Source organism: Chiloscyllium plagiosum, unplaced genomic scaffold, assembly GCF_037043375.1.
Source record: "Chiloscyllium plagiosum isolate Xiang-an unplaced genomic scaffold, Cpla_swu_hap1 HiC_scaffold_28, whole genome shotgun sequence".
NCBI lineage: Eukaryota > Metazoa > Chordata > Chondrichthyes > Orectolobiformes > Hemiscylliidae > Chiloscyllium > Chiloscyllium plagiosum.
This window is the reverse complement of record NW_028270166.1, coordinates 35,507,228-35,530,166: the sequence shown is the minus strand read 5'-3', so window position 1 is coordinate 35,530,166 and position 22,939 is coordinate 35,507,228.

Below are 22,939 nucleotides of genomic sequence, written 5' to 3'. Positions count from 1 at the left end.
GATGTGAGCTATGTAGCGTAAACATGTCAGGAATCCAACGAGGTGTATCTTGATGTTGGTAGCATCATTGCATCTTATAATGAAGTTCTGGGCATTGAGGTGAGGTGAGTTGCCTATCTTGGGGATTTATTCCTTGTCTAGGAAACTAGATGCTGAGTACCTGGCAACTTCAGCTCACTGCTTGCTGAGAAAAGCTGCCACGCTGCAGCATCTTGGGACACACTAATCGTGCACCAACCACATGCACCATTGACATTGGCATCCAACATCGTGAGCTTCTTAAGAACCATCTTGGCACAGAAAGTCATAGAGTCATAGAGAAGTATAACACGGAAGCAGACACTTCGGTCCAACTCATCTATGCCGACCAAATATCCTAACCTAATTTAATCCCATTTGCCAGCACTTTGCCCATATCCCTCTAAACCCTTTCTATTCATGTACCTATCCAGATGCCTCTCAAATGCTGTAATTATACCAGTCTCCACCATTTCCTCTGGCAGCTCATTCCATACATGTTACCCTCTGTGTGAAAAAGTTGCCCTTTAGGTCCCTTTTAAATCTTTCCCCTCTCACCCAAAACCTATCCCCTCTAGTTCTGGACTCCCCCACTCCAGGGAAGAACCTTATCTTTTTACCCTATCCATGCCCCTCATTTTATAAACCTCTATAAGGTCACCCCTCAGCATCCGACGCTCCAGGGAAAACAGCACCAGCCTATTCAACCTCTCCTTGTAGCTCAAATCCTCAATCCTGTCAACGTCCTTGTACATCTTTTCTGAACCCTTTCAAGTTTCACAACATCTTTCCGATAGGAAGGAGACCAGAATTGCACATAATATTCCAAAAGTGGCCTTACCAATGTCCTGTCCAGCCTCCCAATGTGACCTCCCCACTCCGATACTCAATACTCTGACCAATAAAGGAAAGCATTCCAAACGCCTTCTTCACTTCTTTATCTACCTGCGACTCTACTTTCAAGGAGCTATGAACCTGCACTCCAAGGTCTCTTTGTTCAGCAACACTCTCCAGTACTTTACCATTAAGTGTATGAGTCCTGCTCTCTCCGTTCTTTGACAGTATGCTCCTGCAGGTTAATGCTACCTCTCAGGGAGCAGTGATAACAATTGTAATGCTGCAGCCAGAACATTGTGCACTAAGAGAGACGCATACCCAAGCTATAAACTGCTGAGGCTGCATTTTCAGGATACGTGCTTCCTCCCTTAGCACTCACTCATTTTGAACCTAGCTGGATGCTCACAGAATCCCTTCCTTCCCTTGCCTTGCCTTGTTGAGCTCTTCCCCTTGGCTGGGGATACCACGCTCACAGTATTGCAGTGCTATTTCATACAGATACAAAGCCAAGAAGCTTGCCACAGTTGATTGCAGCCTTCAATCAAGGCCCCTTTCCTCAGAGGTGCTGGCAGGGTAGGTTAACAGCAGCCTCCCATCCCAGTTCTGGGGCAAAAACAGAAATTGCTAGAAAAACTCAGCAGGTCTGGCAACATCTGTGGAGAGGAACCAGAGTTCCCATTTTGGGTGGAGTGACCCTTCCTCAGGGGTTGGGCATGTTCAGTCAGCTGTCAGAGGCATGGTCCTCTTCTTATAAGCAATGAGGAACTGAACTTTGAGCAACCCGCCATAACCTTTCTGCCCTTTACTCCACTGATTTCCTTTTTGAAAGAGCGAGAGGCAATTATTACGGAAGATGAAAGTAAGTGGACAGCCGTTATTTTTGATGCAGGTGGGGAGGTCTCCCAAATGAATGAGTGGGCAGCCTAGAGGGCATGCAGGGTTAATGTGTGTTGGGGGTGTTGGGTGGGTGACAATGAGGGAAAATGCCGGAGGTAATAGTGAAGCAGTAGACTATGAGCTTTGGTGGGTAGTGGGTGCAGCAGCAGAGATAGGGTGAGTGTGAGGTATCACTGAGAAGATGGTGATACTTGTCCTTCTTCTTACTGTGCTGGGCATTCCACTAGATGGGGTGATTGAGACCGCACTGGCCCAGGTAGCAGCCACAGACCAGGCTGACATGGTCTGGTGTTGTAGTATCCTCTGCCAGTCCTGGGGGAGAAGAACATTCTTCCTCTGCAGTATACCATTCATGAGGACCACCAAGTTCCTGCCTGCAGTGCAAGGTGCTAATTATACCCTATCTGCCATGTCTGGGACAAATCTCAGGAACAGTGCAGGGCAGCTCTGGTTTAACAGAACCTATCCAAACACACCAAACTTTTAAAGATGGCACTAGTGCCAGGATGTTGTCCTATTTCAAACACCCTAGCAGTGACGAGTTGTTCTAGGTACATGATTGAAAAATGGGAGTAAAATCAAGACAGGAGGGATGCCAAAGGGGTGGCATGGGTGATTAATGAGGCAAGATTGGTGAGATATGGTGAGATAACTCATTTGGACCTGTAGAGAGAAACTCTCTAAAAATCTGGACAAAATTGACACTTGCGTAAAAACAACTTACCAAAGAATTATTAGAGACCTAATTCTACTTCTGAGAAGACCTTTAATCATTTACAAGTTCAAACTAACTTAGAGCACACTGTAATAAGCAGAGAAAATGCTGGAGAAACTCAACAGGTCCGATAGCATCTGTGGGGAGAGAAATAGATGGCTGGAACTTCTGTTTTTTGAACATGTGTCAGCACTAAATGGCATGGCAAGGCAGCAGTAATATGAGTCAAGCATCTCTGACAGAGGGACAAAGGAAAAACTCAAGGTAAGGCAGTGCAAGGGATGCAATGATCATCATAGGCCCAGAGCCAATAAGCCAAGAGCCCAGAGAGGTAGCCTGGTCTGGTCTATGATCTGAGTGTGCAGTGTCTTTGCTGCAACATTATAATGATAGTTGCCTATGCAACCCAAGGTGTGACACTGAAGTACAGAGCGTATTGTTCTGGCCCCCCAGTTAGGGAAAGGATATATTTAAACTGCGAAAGTTTCAGAAGTGATTTACCAAGATGTTGCCAGGGTATGGAAGGTTTGAGTTACAAAGAAAGGCTGGATAGGCTTGGACCTTTCTTACTGGAGTCTAAGAGATTGAGAGGCATCCTGACAGAAGGTAATAAAATTATGAGAGGTATAGATGAGGTTAATGGAAGTTTGTTTTCCCTAGAATGGGGGAGTTCAAGACTTTTTTCAGGTGAGAGGAGAGATTTTGAAAAAACATAAGAGGCAATTTTTTTACAGAGAAGCTGGTTTGTGTGTGGATTGAAAATCTTGAGGAAATGGTGGATATGGGTTTAAAAGACATTTAGATAAGTACATGAATAGGGAAGGATTGGAGGGATATGGGCCAGGAGCAGGCAGGTTGGATTAGTTTAAATTGGGATTATAGTCATCATGGACTGGTTGGACTAAAGGGTCTGTTTCTGTGCTGTATGACTCTGACTATATGTGCCATAAGAGTTTTTAAAGATTGGTACATTTTGGATGCTAATGTCCATAGATGTGGGGTCTGTGTGGCCAATGCCCATAGAGTTAGCCCCAAGATGTTATTGCCCAGTTTCCAATGTGGAGGTCATTTGGAGAGTTGAATCTGCCAAGCTCTGCTTTGGTTTCCTTGTCAAGCTTTCCCAATGTTGAGCTTTTCTGGTGAGTTTGGGAAGACAGGAGACTGCCCATTAATGAGGTGAGTTAGGCTGTTAAAAAACATATTTTTAACAGCAATAATTAATATCAATGGACATCTCACTGCCACTTAGTGAGAATCTCACTATAGTAATTGTGAAAAGCATAAAAGCTAGTGTGAGTATGCCTCCCCCCACATTGAGATAGGCATCACCATGTCTCATTTGATTCTGCTACAAACCTTGCCATTATCTGTATCATTCAGACCGCTGTAAGATTCTGACAAGATTTAAAGTTTCAAGTCCAAAATTACACTTCTCCAGCACTCTGTAACACTTTGCGTCATGCACATTATTTAGTGGCAGTAGCTTATTTGAAAGATAAACACAAGCTCCTAGCACAGATGGTTTTTGGAGAGCAGCTAATCTCATGAAAAATATTGGAAATTTGGCTATCAACTAATATTTGAAGGGATGTAGTAACTTACAGGTTAGCAGCTGCAAACAGAGACAAATTTTCCATAGAATCCTCACTGTGTGGAAATAGGCCATTCAGCCCAACGAGTCCACACTGACCCTCCAAAGAGTATCCCACCCAGCCCCATCCCCTTACCCTGTCTCTATAACTCTGCATTTCCATGGCTAACCCAACTAACATACACATCCCTGAACACTTCATATTTTGCCCTGACCAATCCACCTAACCCTACACATCTTTGGAATGTGGGAGGGAGCCAGAGTACCCAGCAGCAACCCATGCAGACACAGGGAGAACATGTAAACTCTACAGAGACAGTCACCCAAGGATGGAATTGGACCTAGGTCCCTGGCGCTGTGAAGCAGCAGTATTAATCACTAAGCCACCATACCGCCTTGTTTCAGCCTTCGGAAAGCTTTAAAAAGTCAACTTTCAGCAAAGTTGAAGGGATTAGTGAACAAGTGTACAACGAGTTTAAAATGTAAACTCTAGTTAAAAATGGTGCAGCAAATAATCCTCAACGTAATGTCTGATCATTTTATTCTAAGTGCCCAGGTTGGAGTATCTTGCCCAAACCATTGGCCCAATATGATTGTGTGTATAATGTGAGAGGTACAGTCAAATACTTTCAGAGTGTTGTTAGAATCCTCACAACAATTCACATTCTGCATGCTTTGTTTGTCGGGATGAAGTATCAGTTGGGAGAAGAATGATATAAAAAACTTGCAAAGCAAAAATTAATAGCTTGTTATTCCAACACGATAGCATATTAAGTAGTATGCTGAGGAAGCCATAAAACTAACTTCAACATTAACATGCACAATTTCTCTTCACCTTTAGGAAACTGACTTTCCTGGTTGATTTCAACCCTATTGTGAAACCTCTTCCAAGGATGCCTGCCTTGAAGAAAGTTAAAAATCACACCACACCAGGTTATAGTCCAACAGGTTTAATTGGAAGCACACTAGCTTTCAGAGCGTCACTCCTTCATCTGTAACCTGGTGTTGTGTGATTTTTAACTTTGTACACCCCAGTCCAACACCGGCATCTCCAAATCATGCCTTGAAGAAGTTCTCCTCCTTTCCCTACCAGGATCTCAGTGAGTCTCTCTCCTCTCATTGTAACCCCAGGTAATCTCTTCTGCTTTTTTTCCTCCAGCATCTGCAGTTCTTGATAATAGCCAAGACAAATCTATTCATATGACCTGCACTCCATCCACCATCTTAAACCTTGGTTGCACTAGGGTTGCATAGTTGTTTGCTTTTCAAGCCCATGACTTGTATTACCTAGATTGGAACAGGCAATAGACACAAGTGCAAGAGTACCTCCAAGTCACATACCATACTGATTGGGAAATATATAGCTGTTTCTTCATTGTGGTTGATGGAGCAAAGTCGTGAAGTTCCCAAACTACATCGCTGTGGATATACCTATACTACTCCAAATGGAGGGTTCGCAAAGAAGGCTCACCATTAACTTCTCAAGGACAATTCAGGGTGGGTAATAAATTCTGACTTTGCCAGCTGTGCTCACATCCTTGAACAAATAAACAAAGCAAGTTTGACTAATTGGTCACAGACAAAAAACATAGAATTTGGGTAAGGAGGTGTAGTTGAATTAGATAAAGACTAAAAATGGTGTATCTCAGGATTTAGTGCTGACTCCACTTTACCTCACAATACACAAAAATGATATGATTTTGGCTTTATGGAACATAATTTCAGAACAGACTTGGGGTACAATGTGAACCATAAAAATCAACATGAGGTAATTTATCACATGACTCTGACATCATGAAGAGAGACCATACCAGTCTAGAATGAGCATGTCTACAGACAGGTCTTAGCTACAACACTAAGACCTGTATTTGATAACCTACTATGTACAGACATAAATAAGGGAGTGTTATAGTGCTTAAGGAGTTTAAGAGCTTCACTTAGAAATAAGGAGCAAGCAGTCTAAGGTACACTGTATGCATAGACACTTACAATCCAGAGATACTGCACTGCCATGTCTCAAGGTGGTCACAGCAGGATTGGCTTTAAACACACAAACAGATGATTGTATACCAGGGTTTTTGTTAACTCAGAGATTATCAGAGGTAAATGGGAATATAGAATGCAAAACATAAATAAATCAGCTGTGATCTTATTGAATGACTGAGCAGGTTGAAGAGGCTAACTGGTCTACTTCAGTTTCTGTTTTGTAGTTTGTGAGGAAGAGCAGATCAGCTGTCCTCTCTGATTAACCACAACAATGTACTTTTTGGTATGAGGGTATACCACTTGCCAGTGACAAATGTGCCTCACTAACCTTCACTGAAACAGTAAAGAGCCAATTAGAAGGTTTTCTTGAGTGAAAGAAAGAACAATTTTATTGTCTGCTAACCACAAGAAAAATAATTGTGATATGTTGTCAAACATATGCAAAGTTAAAAAGGGATTGTCCAGTAAAAAGGAAACTGAAAGAAGTTTAAGTCCTTACAGTACCTTGAAGCATGAAGTTTTAACCTGAGACTAAGATTGTTTAATTGGTGACTTGAATCACCAGCAGTGGTGAGTATTTTGGTTTCCTTTGAGTTTTTGATGTTTGGAAGTTCCTTGTTAATGAGAATTGTAATTGGACACTTTTCTATCTCAAGAAGCAGCAAGAGCACTTATATTCAGCTGGTCACAGTTCAACAGTCAAAAATTATAGAAACTGAGAAATATCAAATATAAAAATAGGAGTAGGCCATTTGGCCTTTTGTGTCTGCTCTCCTGTTCAATATGATCACAGCTGATCATCCAACTCAATACCCTTTCTCCCCATATCCTTTGGTTCATCTCTTCTGCTCTTCTGCCTGAAGAAATTCCTCTGTCAGTGGAAGTTTTTTCTTTGGTTTGCTGATTATATGTGATATTCCATCTCCAATATGTGAAAATTCCCAGAAACTCAGAAACCAAAATCACACCTGACTGAGCTGACTGGCTTCAGTACTTTTTAATAAAGTGGTAATATCAGTTTAAATAGTTTTAATTCAGATCGGTCTCACAAAGTTTTGTGGTCAGGTGATTGATGCAGCCATTTTAAGACAGTGCTTGTCTTCTTTTTTAAATTAGATTAGATTAGATTAGATTAGATTCCCTACAGTATGGAAACAGGCCCTTCGGCCCAACCAGTACACACCGACTCTGAAGAGTAACCCACCCAGACCCATTTCCCTCTGACTAATGCACCTAACACTATGGACAATTTCGCGTGGCCAATTCACCTGACCTGCACATCTTTGGACTGTGGGAGGAAACCGGAGCACCTGGAGGAAACCCACGCAGACACGGGGAGACTGTACAAACTCCACACAGACAGTTGCTCGAGGCTTAAATCGAACCTTGATCCCTGATGCTGTGAGGCAGCAGTGCTAACCACTGAGCCACAATGTAAACCCATTTCACACCATGGAATGGAATTCAAAAATGAGCAGTCCATATTTTCTCAGCGTTGTGACAGCCCTCAACCAGTCTTAACAAAGAAATGACCAAGACACATAGCTCAGTTGTTTACAGAGCTTTATTGCTCACAAACTGGCTCCTATGCTTTATTACCCTTCCAGCAGTGGCTCAACTTCAATGGTTTTGATGGTCTGGCCAACCTCCACTCTCCAGTGGAAAAGGCTTGAGACAATTAATTTGTTTTCTCTTGATTCAACTTGCTTCTTGCGCAAGGCCAAAGCTGACAAGCGGCTATGAATAATTATTCAAATCATCTGGCCACAAAAATTAGGAGCAGTCAATTCAGTGAGCAACAAGAGAGCTTTCTTTCAGCAAAGAAATGTCGACATTATACTGCTTGGGAAGAATAGCCTTTAATGATTGTAAGGACTCGCATGGCATATCTGTCTTTGCCTACGTGCCTATGGCAGCATGTTTAAAGATGATGAGTAGTTTGGCCTGCTAAGGCTTCTGGGAAGTCAACCACCTGCAGATTTGTAGCATTAGAGGTGCCACTGGCCACTCGCTATGTGATTGGCATGGCATGAGTCAACAGGAGCAACCCAACATGTGTCTGCTGCCACTGAATGGTCATGCAAACTGACAATTGCCAGTCTCTAAGCTTCCAAAATAGGGCAATAGGATGGCTGCTATGAAACAGATAGCTGGACTGTCCTGTCCATCACTCCCCCCTCTGACTTATCACCTTCTCCCTCACCTTCATCCACCTATCGCTTTCTCAGCTACCTTCCCCCCCCCCAACCCCACCTCTCTCCTATCTATCCCTCAGCCCAGACCCACAAGCCTCATCCCTGATGAAGAGCTTATTCCCGAAATGTCAATTCTCCTGCTCCTCAGATGCTGCCTGACCTGCTGTGCTTTTCTGGCAACACACTCTCGACTCTGATCTCCAGCATCTGCAGTCCTCACTTTCTCTCAGAGGTTATTATTGGTTAAAGCCATACATGCACTGTGTAGTCTGTATCTGTGCTGCAACAGCATGTTAGCTGTGTACCTGGTTCAGTCCAGACTATCTCCTTGATACACTTCAATGAATGAATTACACAAATGAATCCTTCTTGTTGAACTAACTAAATTCCCTAGTCCTTCTCAATATACTCGCTTAACTCTGATTAAGACTTTTGCTGATTATCATTATTCCTTTCACCAGTGAATTGTTTTGGGGAACTCCCATATTGAATATTTTCTCCCTGCAGGTCACTCAGAGGATCTCTGTACTGTGTCTACTTAAAAGGATCTCCTTGCTTGTGGTTTTGTGCTATCTCCTTCATAACCTGACAATAAATAGGCACAGAGTCACGGGTGTGGTGCTAGGAAAGTACAGCAGGTCAGGTAGCATCCGAAAAGCAAGTGAATCGATGTTTCGGGCAAGAGCCCTTCATCAGAGGTCAATTCTCCTGCTCCTTGGAAGTTGCCTGACCTGCTGTGCTTTTCCAGCACCACACTCTCGAGTCTGATCTCAATTTCTCCTAATAAATGGACCCAGCACGATCTCTGAAAATCCAGCAGCCACCTTGGGAGAATGAGGAGGCCACATGTACCAACTGAAACTGAACAGAGGAAGAGGAACGTCACGGTGAGACTTCACTTCGGTTGAAAGGAGTACCTGCATCCCCAACATGGACCTTCCATTCCTTTGTGGAATTTCCATTTCAGAAACCCAATAACAAGATGCCCTTGGTCTACAGCAGTCCATAAATCCCAACAGGAGAACATCAACACAAAAACTTTATTGAGCACTACATCAACAAAAGAAGTATTACTTCTCAGAAACTGAAACAGTAACTGCTGGGAAAACTCAGCAGGTATGGCAGCTTCTATGGAGAAAAAGCAGAATTAACATTTCAGATCCAGTGACCCTTCTTCAGAAGTATTACATTTATCAATGTTACACCTCAGTGGGATAACTCACTTAAAAGCAAGTCCCACTATTCCTGGAGCAATCACAAAGGTTAAAGCTTTTATAAAAGCATGTAAAACTTCCCAATTTGCTTGCCTTTTTTGACTTAGATAATAAAAAAACACAGGCTGGGATTCTCTATTTAACAAGAATTATTATTGATTATTAAAAAAATCGGTTCTCACTACTGGTAAAAACTATGAACTATTGACATATAACCCTACTGGTTAAAACTCTAGCCTCTTTATAAACGTTTCCCAACTGCTTGAACAAACAGCATTGTGAGCAGCTGACAATGAGTGTCATTACAATAAATGGTGGCCTAATTAGCATTTCATGGAGCTCCACCATAACCTCCCTGCTTTTAAACTCTATGCCTCAGCTAATAAAGGCGTGTCCCATATCTCAAAAAAAACAAGAGAAGTGCGGATGCTGGAAATCATAAAGAAAAACAGAAATTACTGGAAAAACTCAGCAGATCTGGCAGCATCTGTGAGAGAAAGCAAAGTTAACATTTTGGGTCCAATGACCCTACTTCAGAAATTATTGTAGCTCGGAAAAGGTTATATATATGCTGAAGGTGGGGTGTTGGGAGGAGGGGGAGTAAATGAGAGGTGGTGATAGAGCCCAGAGAAAGAGAAGAACAGTTGATAAAGATATGGTTGAAAGTCAGCCTGAGGGATTCAATAACTACTAATGGGGACCATTAGTGGCTGAAATTGGGATGTTTGTAGTTACAACCCATGTGATGACAAGGCCTGGTATGTGAGGATTGGAGTAAGCACTTGGGAGAAGGTTCTCAGGCCCTAACCTTACTCAACTCAATATTGAGTCCTGAAGGCTGCAGGGTCTCTAAGCAGAAATTGAGGTTTTGTTTTTCCAGCTTGTGCTGAGCTTCATTGGAGCACTGCAGCAAACCTGAGACAGAGATGTTGGTCAGGGGACACCGTGGTGTGTTGAAGTGGCAGGTAACTCAGGGTCATTTTTACAGACAGAACATAGGTGTTTTGCAAAGCAGTCACCCAGTCTATACTTTGTCTCCCCAGTGTGCAGGAGACCACACTGTGAGCAGCGAATGCAGTAAACCAGATTTAATGCAGTACAGGTAAAGTGCTGCTTCACCTGGAAGGTATGTTTGGGTCCATGGATAGTGAGGAGGGAGGAATTAAATGGACAGAGGTTACATTTTTTGTGATTGTAAGAGAAGGTACCGTGAGGGTGTGGGGTGATATTGGGAGAGTAACAGGAGTGAACCAAGGTGTTCACACCTGGTCACATATTCAAAAATATCCAATCCTGTTAGTCAGACATATACAATAGTGGCATTGACATTCTATATTTATACTTCTGACAGGCATTTGATGCCATTCAAAGTTTGTGCGAAGATTTGTAGCTCGGGTGCTCGTTGTTGTGGTTCTGTTCGCCGAGCTGGAAGTTTTTGTTGCAAACATTTCGTCCCCTGGCTAGGCGACATCATCAGTGCTTGGGAGCCTCCTGCGAAGCACTTCTTTGATGTTTCCTCTGGTGTTTATAGTGGTCTGTCCCTGCCGCTTCCGGTTGTCAGTTTCAGCTGTCCGCTGTAGTGGCCGGTATATTGGGTCCAGGTCGATGTGTTTGTTGATGGAGTTTGTGGATGAATGCCATGCCTCTAGGAATTCCCTGGCTGTTCTCTGTCTGGCTTGCCCTATGATAGTAGTGTTGTCCCAGGTCTGCTCTACATTGAGGAAAGAGGACGCCAATCAGTGTTCCGCCAACGGAATGTTTCAGAGGACATTTCTGGGCACACACACAAAGCAACCCCACCACCCTGTGGCTGACCATTTCAAGTCCCCCTCCCACTCTGCCAAGGATATGCAAGTGCTAGGTCTCCTCCACCTCCAGATTCTAGCCAGCCGACCCTTGGAGGAAGAACACATCATCTACCACCTTGTGACCCTCCAATCACACAACATCAATGTCGATTTCACCAGTTTCCTCATCACTCCTTCTCCTACCTTATCCTAGATCCAACCCTCCAACGTGGCACCGCCCTCTTGAACTGTCCTACCCGGCCATCTTCCTTCCCACCTATCCGCTCCACCCTCCACTCTGACATATCATCATCACCCCTCACCTGTAGCTACCTTCCCCCTTGCCCCACTCCCCTACTATTTATCTCTCAACCCCCTTGGTCTCCCAAACCCCACAAAACCGATGAAGGGCTGTTCTCCTGCTCTTCAGATGCTGCCTGACTGGCTGTGCTTTTCCAGCATCACACTTTTTGACTCGAATCTCCAGCATCTGCAGTCCTCACTTTCTCCCAGTTGTACACTCAGGAGAACCCAGAGTGTTGAAACTCATGAAGGGATGAACATGCAGGTTTGAATCTGAGAGACGCACAATCCATATAACCATCTATGTAACCAGAGAAAGCACACTGTCTGCGTGCACAATGGCCTGGTCCGACAACTGCTCAGCCCAAGACTGTAAGAACTACAGAAGGTTGTGTGCACAGCTCAGAGGATCATGGAAACCAACCTTCCATCCATGGACTCCATTTACACAGCTCGCTGCTGGGGCAAGTTTGCCCACTCCAGTAATGCAACCTCTTCCATCAAGGAGAAGATACAGAAGCTTGACACACGCACCAACTGGGTCAAGACCAGTTTCTTCCCTGTGGTTATTCCCTGATGAATGGATTCTCTAACTTCAAAAACATGTCGATCTTGCTTCACACGCTTCCTGTGCAGTGTAACCTGTATCTCTCACTCTGTCCAACTACCTTATGATCTACATGTCCTTGCTCATTATGATCTGCTTGTACTGCTCTCAAACAAAGCTTTTCACTGTACATAGGTACATATGACAATAAATCAATAAATTAATCAATCAGCAGCCAAGGCACAGTCACATCAGAGTACTCTCAAAACAATACTTTTTTCCAATACTGTAACTGACTTCATCTCTAAGCACATGGTCTCCAATCTAATAGTTACCCTATGACATAAGCCTGCTTCTACCTTTTTCCCTAGATCGACAAGCAGAGTTTCCATGGGAGACTCATTGGGCTGAGTTTTATTGGACACCCATGGTTTATGGAGGGGAGGGGGAAGTACAAGTAACATAGAACATACAACATTACAGCACAGTACAGGCCCTCGATGTTGTGCTGGCCTTTTATCCTACTCTAAGATCAGACTAAACCACATACCCTTCATTGTACTATCTTCAATGTGCCTATCCAAGAGTCGCTTAAATGTCCCTAATATCTCTGACTCTACTACCACTGCTGGCAGTGCATTCCACTCACACACCACTCTCTGTGTAAAGAACCGACCTCTGACAGCTCCCCTAAACCTTCCTCCAATCACCTTAAAATTATGTCCCCTTGTGATAGACATTTCTGCCCTGGGAAAACGTTTTCTGGCTATCCACTCTATCTATACCTCTCAACATCTTGTACACCTCTATCAAGTCACCTCTCATCCTTCTTTGCTCCAATGAGAAAAGCCCTGAGTGGACCCTTCAATGACCCTGCCCCACCCTGTCCTTGATTTTACAGAAGCTATTGGGTGGCTTACCTGCCCTTTAACCCTACTAATACCCTTAAGCAGGTAATTCCTGCCCAAATAAAGGCCTCATACCAGCATTGTGTCAATACATTGGGGGTAGGAGAGGCCTGCACCTAAAATGCAGCTCACCCTTTGGGCTGCTGGTCATTCAAAGGAGGAGTGTATCTTCCTCTCACACACCCTTACAGTTTTGCCTACCCATATGCACCCTACCTCCCTGTCTTGTCTACCATGAACTGCCAGGCTGCCCCTCACCAGAGCCCCTCAGCCTTGTCCTGAAGATACCTTGGATTTACCTAACCATCTGTGTCCATTCTTGAACACTACCTCTTGCCGATCCTGCTGTGGCCATCAGTCCTGCTTACCCCTGTGGCTGTGCAGAGCTGCCAGTATATAATTGATCTGTAGCTTTCTGAGGCAAAACTTACTTCTGGAGCCAGAGGAAAGTCCTGCCCCAACAGTGGGGCGTTAGCCAAAAAAAAATAAAGTGAGATGAGCTGGCTAAGCAAAGATGAGGTCAGCCAGAAATTTAAGCTGTGTCAGGGAGATTCTTGATGTCTAGCCCCTTGTTTAGCCTACTTCTGTCCCATAGAACTTAATTCTTCCTACCTGGACTCTGTTTATTGTCCCTTTGCCCAGGGACAATAACCTCTATTTGCAACTCTTCGCATATTGTGGACACCAGTTTAGCACTTGCTTTTTCAAGTCAAGCAATAGAGGAATGATGGTCTCTTTCCCAATAGTTTAATGGGCTGGTTATGCTTGGGTAGTCAAAAATTGTTTGTTTCCTTTAGACAAGCAATAGTCAGTTTCCTAGCAAAAGCTAATGATAGGAAACTGCATCAGTTCCCATTTAATTGATTGTGCTCACTGGGCAGGTCATTCAACTGTGATGTCTTGACTGCTGTTTCCAGTGTCGTACGGCCATACAATTACTGAGGTTAGGCTATTGTGGCAGATTGACCTCAAGGTCAAAGTCCTAGCAATCAAAAAATTTCTTAAATCCAACAGTCCCCTGTGGGTGTAATGCAGCTAGCCTTATGACACACTCATGCCTGTTTGATAGTGCAGATATGCTTCAAACACTGGTAAAATGAAATAGTGGGAATTTTTATAAATTACTTGTGGATTAATTAAAATAAAGTTATTTGCATTGCAAATCAATTAGAGAAATTGTCCTTTCCAAGATTTTGCGTCATGTTTCTATGGAAGTGAGAAATTTGAAGACTTAAGCAGTGAGTGAAAATGCTATAACTGGAGGACATGGAGAGGACACAAACAGGACGTTTTAACATTAAAGGAACATTTTCATGTTGTAGGAAAGCATGGCTATTTATCAAATTACTCTGGATGGAAAATTCTGACTAATGCTTCCCTTTGCTTCTTCTGCTCTCTTCGCCCTGGTCTCCTTATTATGACAAGATTCATTGCTTTCCAATGGCTCCTTGATAAAACCCATTTACAGTGTACTATTTTTCAACATGTAAAAGATTATGACAATATTTTAATTCATCAACTATGCTGAACTGAAGGACACGTCCACAGTCCCAACCAAGTACATGAAAAGTTGCACCAAAGTTTCAAGGATGTTGTCTATAATTAAAGTAACAAACTCATTATTAAGTGTGCAGGAGTCACCTTGCTATTCACTGTTAATGTTGAAAAGGGCGGTGTTGGAAAAGCACAGCAGGTCAGGCAGCATCTGAGGAGCAGGAGAGTCGACATTTCGGGCATAAGTCCTTCACTAGGAATGAAGGGCTTATGCCTGAAATGTTGACTCTCCTGCTCCTTTGATGCTGCCTGACCTGCTGTGCTTTTCCAACACCACCCTTTTTGACTCTGACCTCTCCAGCATCTGCAATCCTTACTTTCTCCTACTCACTTTTAAGTAATGGAGACATTACAGACTGCCAAGTAATGGAGACATTACAGACTGTCTTAAAATTATGGCAACATGAAAGTTGCATGGGAAATACATTTTCATCTAACAACAGTCTGAAATAGATGAAGCATTTAAGAGCCTGCAGTTGTGCATTTATTGCACAGTTGAGTATGTATGGTGCAATATACGAAGAACACAAAGTTCCCAGGATCTTTGCAAATCCAGTTGCTCGATAAAGGTGAAGTTGCCAAAGTCTTACAAAACCACACCGCTGCTATCCTCATGTGTGAAAGAGACAACTGATGGTAAATCTGGAGTGTCACAGTGCTTCAGGTGATAAGACAGATTGAGAAAGAGAGTCCTTTATGGGAACACCAGCCAGAGTGGGAATTGAACCCACGTTGCTGGCATCACTGTGTCATAAGTCAGCCATCCAACTAACTTAACTAACCGAGCCCCTCTGTAAAGTTCTTCAGTTTTCTCGTTTTGCTGTGAACCTTTATGGGAAAGGCCATGAGAATACTTACTTAAGCGAACACATCATCAGCTTTATAAAATGATGTGCTGCAGGTTGATTAAGATGAGTTACTAACTGCCAGTAGCACCTTGGAATTGATTGGATTGTTGTGAACCTTGGAGCTGCAGACTGTAAATAAGGCCGCAAACATGCAAGGCCAAAGACTTTTTAAATGTTCTGAATTAACTTCTGTCATCATTCACTCTTTCCAAGAATTGCAACTGCAAATAGATTTCCATTGGGAAAAGCCATTGGGCTGTTATTAATAAGGAAGGGGAAAAATAACCCGGAGCAATGTTTGCTGCAAAGCAACCTCTGTAACTAAATGCAGAGAGGAAGAAACAAAGAAAATAATTGTAAATTGTTCTTGCAGTTTTAAGACTGGATCCTTTAAAGTAATTCCTGGAAATAATTCAGACCTTGGGTGGACAATCTGATTAATCAAATACAGAATCAGTAATATCTAGGCAGAAACACTGGGGAATAGGTGTGAAGGACATTAATTCATCAGTCGGATGCATTCAGAAATTGAAGGTGTAAAACTGGAGTTGCCGCAAAGAAATACCCTCTTGATGGAGCTTCATTCTATCCAGTGTTCAGGAAAAACATTTTAAACAATTTTAGCTGCTGCAAATTTAAATTTGTTATGTAATTTTTCAACCATGCTGTGTATTTCGATCATAAATGTTAAATGATAATGCTAATACAGGAAATGAATATGATAAAGGGCAGAAATCGATGGGGTCAGAAATTTCCAGAAAAATAATGACAATTTAATGGCACTTGTCCTTAATAATTCAAAAATGCAACAATTTGCAGCAAAAAGGAAATATGCCACGATTCTCGACAAATTGCTGGATAATTTTCACCAGCTCATTATTAGGCTTGACAAAGCAAATATAAGTTGCAACGTCACCATCATCCTCTCCATTGAAAAAGCCTGCATTTCCTGAAGTTACGAGATTTACGTTACTAACATGAACTAATCTTGCCACGGCTATTTAGAGCTGGCATTTGGTGTCGGTGAGGACTTTGCTAATCTTGTAATGTGCTCCTGATATGTCATTGAAATTTGCAAGACCATATATAAAAACAATGAAACTCTGGATTCTCACTTGGATAGATAGTGATTTGGCTGTATCACTTTTGGCAGTATTTTTGTGGCCAGTCTTGCCCTCTATACTCCTGTCAGAGTTGAAAGACAATAATATTCAGGATGTGAAACTGCTTCAGTGGTCAGAAATGAAAATTAGATAAACTGGTTCCAGAAAATAATTTTGGGATGTAAATCATTGAGACAGGAAATGATTAACATGGGATGTTTTGGAGAGATTAGGGAAACTTGGGACCTGTGACATTTTTGGAAATATCCAGGCCTTGAAATGGATGCAAAGTGGCTGCTACTAACAGCATGCTATGATGGTGATAGATAGGCACACAAGTTTTTAACCTTGCGTCATGCTCTGAAGGTATATCCGCTTGTGTACAACCCTAGAATTGTTTGAGTAGCAATGAATCAGACTCCTCTTTTACCAATCTGCACCATTTCCAATGGTTGATATCACACCTTGTGAGAGCATCACTGTGGCAGAGCTCCCACTCCCCTCATTGCTATAGGAGAAGATGGTAAGGTACCCATCTGAGTATCAATTTCAGCCAAAAAAATGTTTACTTCCATTCAAGAAGACTCACAGATGTCTTTAAACCTTCCCCTGTCATGAACAGTGGACTGACCGGAGGAGACAACTCTAACCTCAGTTCAAAGGTGGACATTGGCGAGTTGGAGGGAACCCAGAGGAGGCAGTTTGTTTCTATGCTCACCAATTATAGAGCAATTATCAGTCAAAGTGATGATGACATCGGATGTTGTGGACTCGTGAGCCCCTGGATTACAATGAAAGATTACTATCCAATAAAGATTCCTCACCACCAGATTCCACCCCATCAATGGGAGGAAATCTGAGTCTACCCACATGCAGAGGTCTTTGGAGTGAGGTGTTACCAGAGAGTCATCAGGTCCGTACAACTCCCCCATCATCCTCAAGGGAGAGCAGGATGGAAATCTGAGCTTCTGTGTTGATTATCAGACACTCAACACAAAGATTCATAAGGATGCTTACCCTCTGCTTTCGACTGTGGAAGCAATGCAAGTTCGCAAACGTCCAAAATATTTCTGCATTCTACATTTGGCCTATGGTTATGACCAGCTTCCCATTGCTGAACAAGGCACTGAAATGGCAGCATTCTGCACAGGCACCAGGCACTGTATGAAAACATGTGGGAGTCAATAGCGCCCAGCCACCTTCGTGCAGTTGATTGTTAAAGCTTTTGGCAATCTTACTTTCAAATCCCTCCCTGTGTATCTGGATGACATGCTTATCTTTGGCCTGACATTTGAGGATCCCTTTGCAAGAATAGAGACTATTTTAAACTGCTGTTTAAAACCAAACCATACAATTGCCAACTTTTCCAGACAAATGTGCAATACCTTGGACATTTCATTACCAAGGAAGTCATTGTTCTTGGTGAGAAAATCTGAGCGGTAGAGTAACAGTGGGGAGGGAACTGCTCTGGTAGTTCAGTTGAGCTGATTAACTATAGGAGGTTTGTGGAAGGCATTACACAGTTGGCCACTCTACTCCACGATTTGCTAATGAAATCAGTAAATGCTGAAAGAGTGAGAGCGAAGTGTTAGGAAGATAAACATTAACTGATCGCAAGCCTGACAGGACTGACTTTACAATTGGCACCAGCGTATTCCTCCAAAATTGGGGTTGGAATATGATCCAGGAGGTAGGGGCCCGTGACCCCACAGAATCATCAAGGAGTTGGATATACCGGGCTTCACTTCTGCTCTTGAGTCGATAACTACACAGCAAACAGTTCGCAGAGGTGGGTTGATTGAGGCCAGATGTCTGGCGGATAGTGTGGAGGCAAACAGCTCACTCAGTGTTACTCTCAAGCCTGAGGCCTCAGTGTTTGATGGCTCGAGTGAAATGGAGCTGTATTGTGATGTGGAATCCTGGAATGATTTGTGTGCAGGGGAATGTGAGGAGTCTCCCTCTGTCCTGGAAAAGGGCACAGGGTGGACGTGCTCAGAGGTAGAAACTAAAGCAAGAAGCACTGTTGATCAGATGATTTCTGGAGCCCTGACCAATCTAGATCCCTCTAGATGATCGACTGCAAAGCTTGGATCCTTTGGAAGGGGGCAGTACAGGTAAGGGGCGGAGAATTTCTTCTCAACCAAGTGCTGAATGTCAGTGTAGCACTTACCATTTGTCTAGACTGATGATGCATAAAGGGAATGCTGTCACCATTCCGAATGTGAATTTTCTAGCTATCATGATGCAATTGATCCTGCTAATCATGCAAATACCTAGCGAAATGGTCACTGTTTGCTATGGTTCATTATTGGGGCAGCAAGTTTCAAATAAGAAAGTATATAACAGGGCCTCCAGCTGCAGGTGGCAACAGTGAGGGAGGACAGCTGGAGCAGTCAAATGGACCCTCTCTGGTAAAGTGGGTTCATGGAAAAAAGCAGCAGACAAGAATTCATCGACTCCTATAAACCACAAGTTTCGTTTCATGTAAATCCTTCCTTATTTGTCTTTAATTTCCCTTCACCTCTGTAATAACCTGATTCCAGTGGAATAGTGAAATTCTGCTTCATGATCTTAGGGCCATGTGTATGTTCAAATCTCATGCCACGTCTCTCTTAATTTATTATTTTAACTTTCTTTCTGTCTCTGATTTGAATCTGGTTCATCCTACTTCATTCCATGTTATTCAAAATTTATTTCTGACTTTTTTCCTTTGTTGGTGAAGGAGATAGACCAGTTGGCCACAATGTTACTGAAGTGCCAGTTATTTTGCTTAGGTCACTGTGTTCTTATTGTTCTAACTTTCCAATCGCATAAGTATAGTGCAACCAAAAATTACTATAAACATTGATTGCTGTGAGAAGTGTCATTAAAACAATTTATTGCTTAATAACATTAAAATCAATGTTGTAATGACAATGCAATGTTTCCATAACTAATTCCCTTGCCTCCTCCTTCAGTTTTAAATTTTGATGCATGCTTTTAAGTCTGTGCCGAATTGTCACTTTTTCTATATACTTCATTTGGTTCATATTAGTGAACTGTTTGAATCCTCTGTCATCTCATTCTCTGATATTTGCTTTTCTTCAAATAAGCATAATTTGAGAAAAAGTATTATTTTAAGCAAATTCTCACTATCACTGCATCTGGCCAGGATGGAGTTATGTTCTGCAGTCAACATCTAACCTCTTGTAATTCAACCAAGTGACACATGCTTTTAACTGAACCTACTCATCAAATTCAAAGCAAAATACAACAGATGTTGGAACTCTGAAAAAAAGCAGTAAAGTTTGGAAACACTCAGTAGGTCAGGCTGTGTCTGTGAAGAGAGAAACAGAGTTAACATCTTCGGCTCTTGAACTTTCATTGACATTAAGAGTTGGTTGTCTCGTCAGCCATGGAGATATCTTCACCACTTTTGTCTTCACGTTATCCGGAAGCACTTTCTCAGCAGAGGTTATTGGATAATAACTAGGAGTAGGAACACCGTTTTCTTTCTTTGTCTAGACCCACCTGAGACCAAATGGAATTGATTGCCATCTTAACTGGCATTAGCCATCAGATCAAGCAATTGAAACTATACCTGAGAATTCATTGTTTGAACCACAAAGTTCAATTATGAATTGACTTCTCCAAGACATACTCGTATATATTCAGAGTCCAACTATAATTTCTCATAACAAAAGTTTCTTTGAATAACTTGTTGCTTCGAAAATTTGAACTTTTAATACTCAGTATAATTTGAATACTGAGTAATGACTCCGTTACGTTTTAAATTCACTCAAGAGAGAGTTCCAGATATTAACAATCTTAAGTAAAATAACCCTGACTACGTAAGTATAGTCTGTACATGTATTCTTAGCCTTATTCTGCAGAATGCTCTGTGTGAACAGAAAATTATTCCATTTTGTCAGTTTTGTTCACCTTGAGGAAGTTACATGATATCTTTTTGCAATTCAATTTTCTGTCCAGCTGTTTTTTCCCTATTGTTTCCCCATCTCTCCTACTGGGAAGAATTGTCAAGTGTGCATAGCAACCCTCTGGTATTTTGTTAAAGAGGTTCTTTCAATGTGATTCCAGGCAACAGTTTTGGTTTTCCAAGCAGACATACAAGATGATAAATAAATCGTATGTACCTGATCTGCATTGAGCTGAGCCTGCACAAATTACATACGAGCATCAAACACTTTTGGGAGGTATCATAGGTCTCAAGTTCTTCAACTCAAGGCTGACTTCACTTCCTATGTGAACTGCAACAGTCAGCAATTTCATGCACTTTTAACACTGAGATAGCACCGATAAGAAAGGTATGATTCAGACTAAAGAGATCCACCTCGTGTTTTGATTCAAAGCACAGCATTTTCAAAGAAGATATTGGACAAATGTATTCAGTGCATATTTATTAAAACTTTAATAGCACTAAAGCTACAATCTGTGCTAAATATCTTCCTGGCAAGATTTGATCATATATCCTCTTAGGTAAACATGAAATACATGTGTGAGTTGCAGAGAAGATAGGGAATGGTATGTGTACATTAGCAAGATGTGATCAGACTGCCAAGGTTGTTTTACAAGTTCAGAAAAAAAAATCACCTTCAATCAGGTTCTATCTCTTGATCTTTTGCATTAGTAATCTTTTAAGGCACTTTCTGATGCTGTAACTATTCTTGGCCTGTGACCAACCACGCGCTGCAAAGATTGGTACTGGGTCCACTATTGTTTGTCATTTATATAAATAATTTGTATGAGAATTTGGGGGGCATGGTTAGTATAGTCATTGGAACCAGGACCAGGTGGATCTCATAGTCAGTGATTGGGATTGTTAACCAGGGCCAATCATGAAGCCTTGGCTGACAGATATAAACAGGCGGGAAATAATAAGCATTACCGCACTTAGGCGGTAGTGTGGGGGTTAACAAAAGAAAAAAAAACAGGCGGGAGGGGCGGGGGCTTGCTGCGTCTGTATTGCCTGCACTTTTATATGTAACAGTATTGTCTACTGTACAAATGTCATTGTCACTGTCTTGTCCTATGTGGAACTGGGATTTTAGGTTTGTCCTCATCTCCCTGTAAAATTGTTGAATGGTAGAGTTTGGGGCCTAGCTTTGCTGCTCCTCTCCCTTGTAAAATTGCTGTCTCTTGTGTACAGCTGTAAATGTTTTTTGTAATCTGTTTTGTAATTTGTTTAATAAAATTAAAAAAAAATAAACAGGCAGGTTTGCTGCTCCTCTCCCTTGTAAAATTACTGTTGTATACAGCTGTAAATGTTAACTGTTTTTTTGTAAACTGTGTTTTGTAATTTGTTTAATAAAATAAAAAAAAACAGGCAGTAGTATTGGAAAGAATGAGCTTTGTTTTGGGCAAATGACATTAGGGTAGATGAAAAACCATACATAATTCTCCTGACAGCTTCTGGACGCACAGCTTCCTCGGTTATTAGGAGCCTAGCAAAAATAAATAAATAAATAAAATAAACAGGAGGTCTCCCCTGTCTAGGGATTGTCTTGGCGCTGGCTGGTCAGAGCCCATGTACCGTGCATGTGTAAATAAAGGGTAACTTGATGACAGGACACCGGCCTCTGTACAGTTATTTCAGTTAGTAAGTCTTTGGATGACACCAAAATTAATGGTATAATGGATAGTGCAGAAAGTTATCTAAGAGTACAACAGGATCTTGATCAGCTGAGCTAATGGGCTGAAGAATAGCAGATGGAGTTTAATTCAGATAAATGTAAGGTGTACATTTTAGTTAAACAGACCAGGGCAGGACTTACACAGATAATGGTAGGGCCCTGGGGAGTTTTGTCTAACAGGAAGACGTAGAGATGCAAGTACATAGTCCCTTGAAAGTGACATCACAAGTAGATAGGATGGTGAACAAGGTGTTTGGCTTGTCTTCATCTGTCAGAGCATTGAGTACAGGAGTTGGAATGTCATGTTACAACTGTACAAGACATTGGGATGGCCACATTTGGAATACAGCACATAATTCTGGTCACTCTGATACAGGAAGGATGTTATTAAACTGGAAAGGGTTCAAAAGTGATTTACAAGGATGTTGCCCAGATTGAAAGGTTTGAGTTATAAGGAGAGAATGGATGGGCCGAGACTTTTTCCCTGGAGCATAGAAGGCTGAGGGGTGGCCTTCTAGAGGTTTATAAAATCATGACGGGCATCGATAAAGTGGAGTGAAGATCTTTTCCCTATGGATAGCAGAGTCCAAAACGAGAAGGCATAGGTTTAAGGCAAGAGGCGAAGATTTAAAACGGACCTGAGGGGCAACTTTCGCACACAGAGGATGGTCCATAAATGGAATGAACTGCCAGAGGAAGTGGAACAGGTGAGTACAATTACAACATTTTAAATATATTTGGACAGGTACATGGATAGGGAAGGTTTAGAGGGATATGAAACAAATGTAGGCAAAAAGGGACGAATA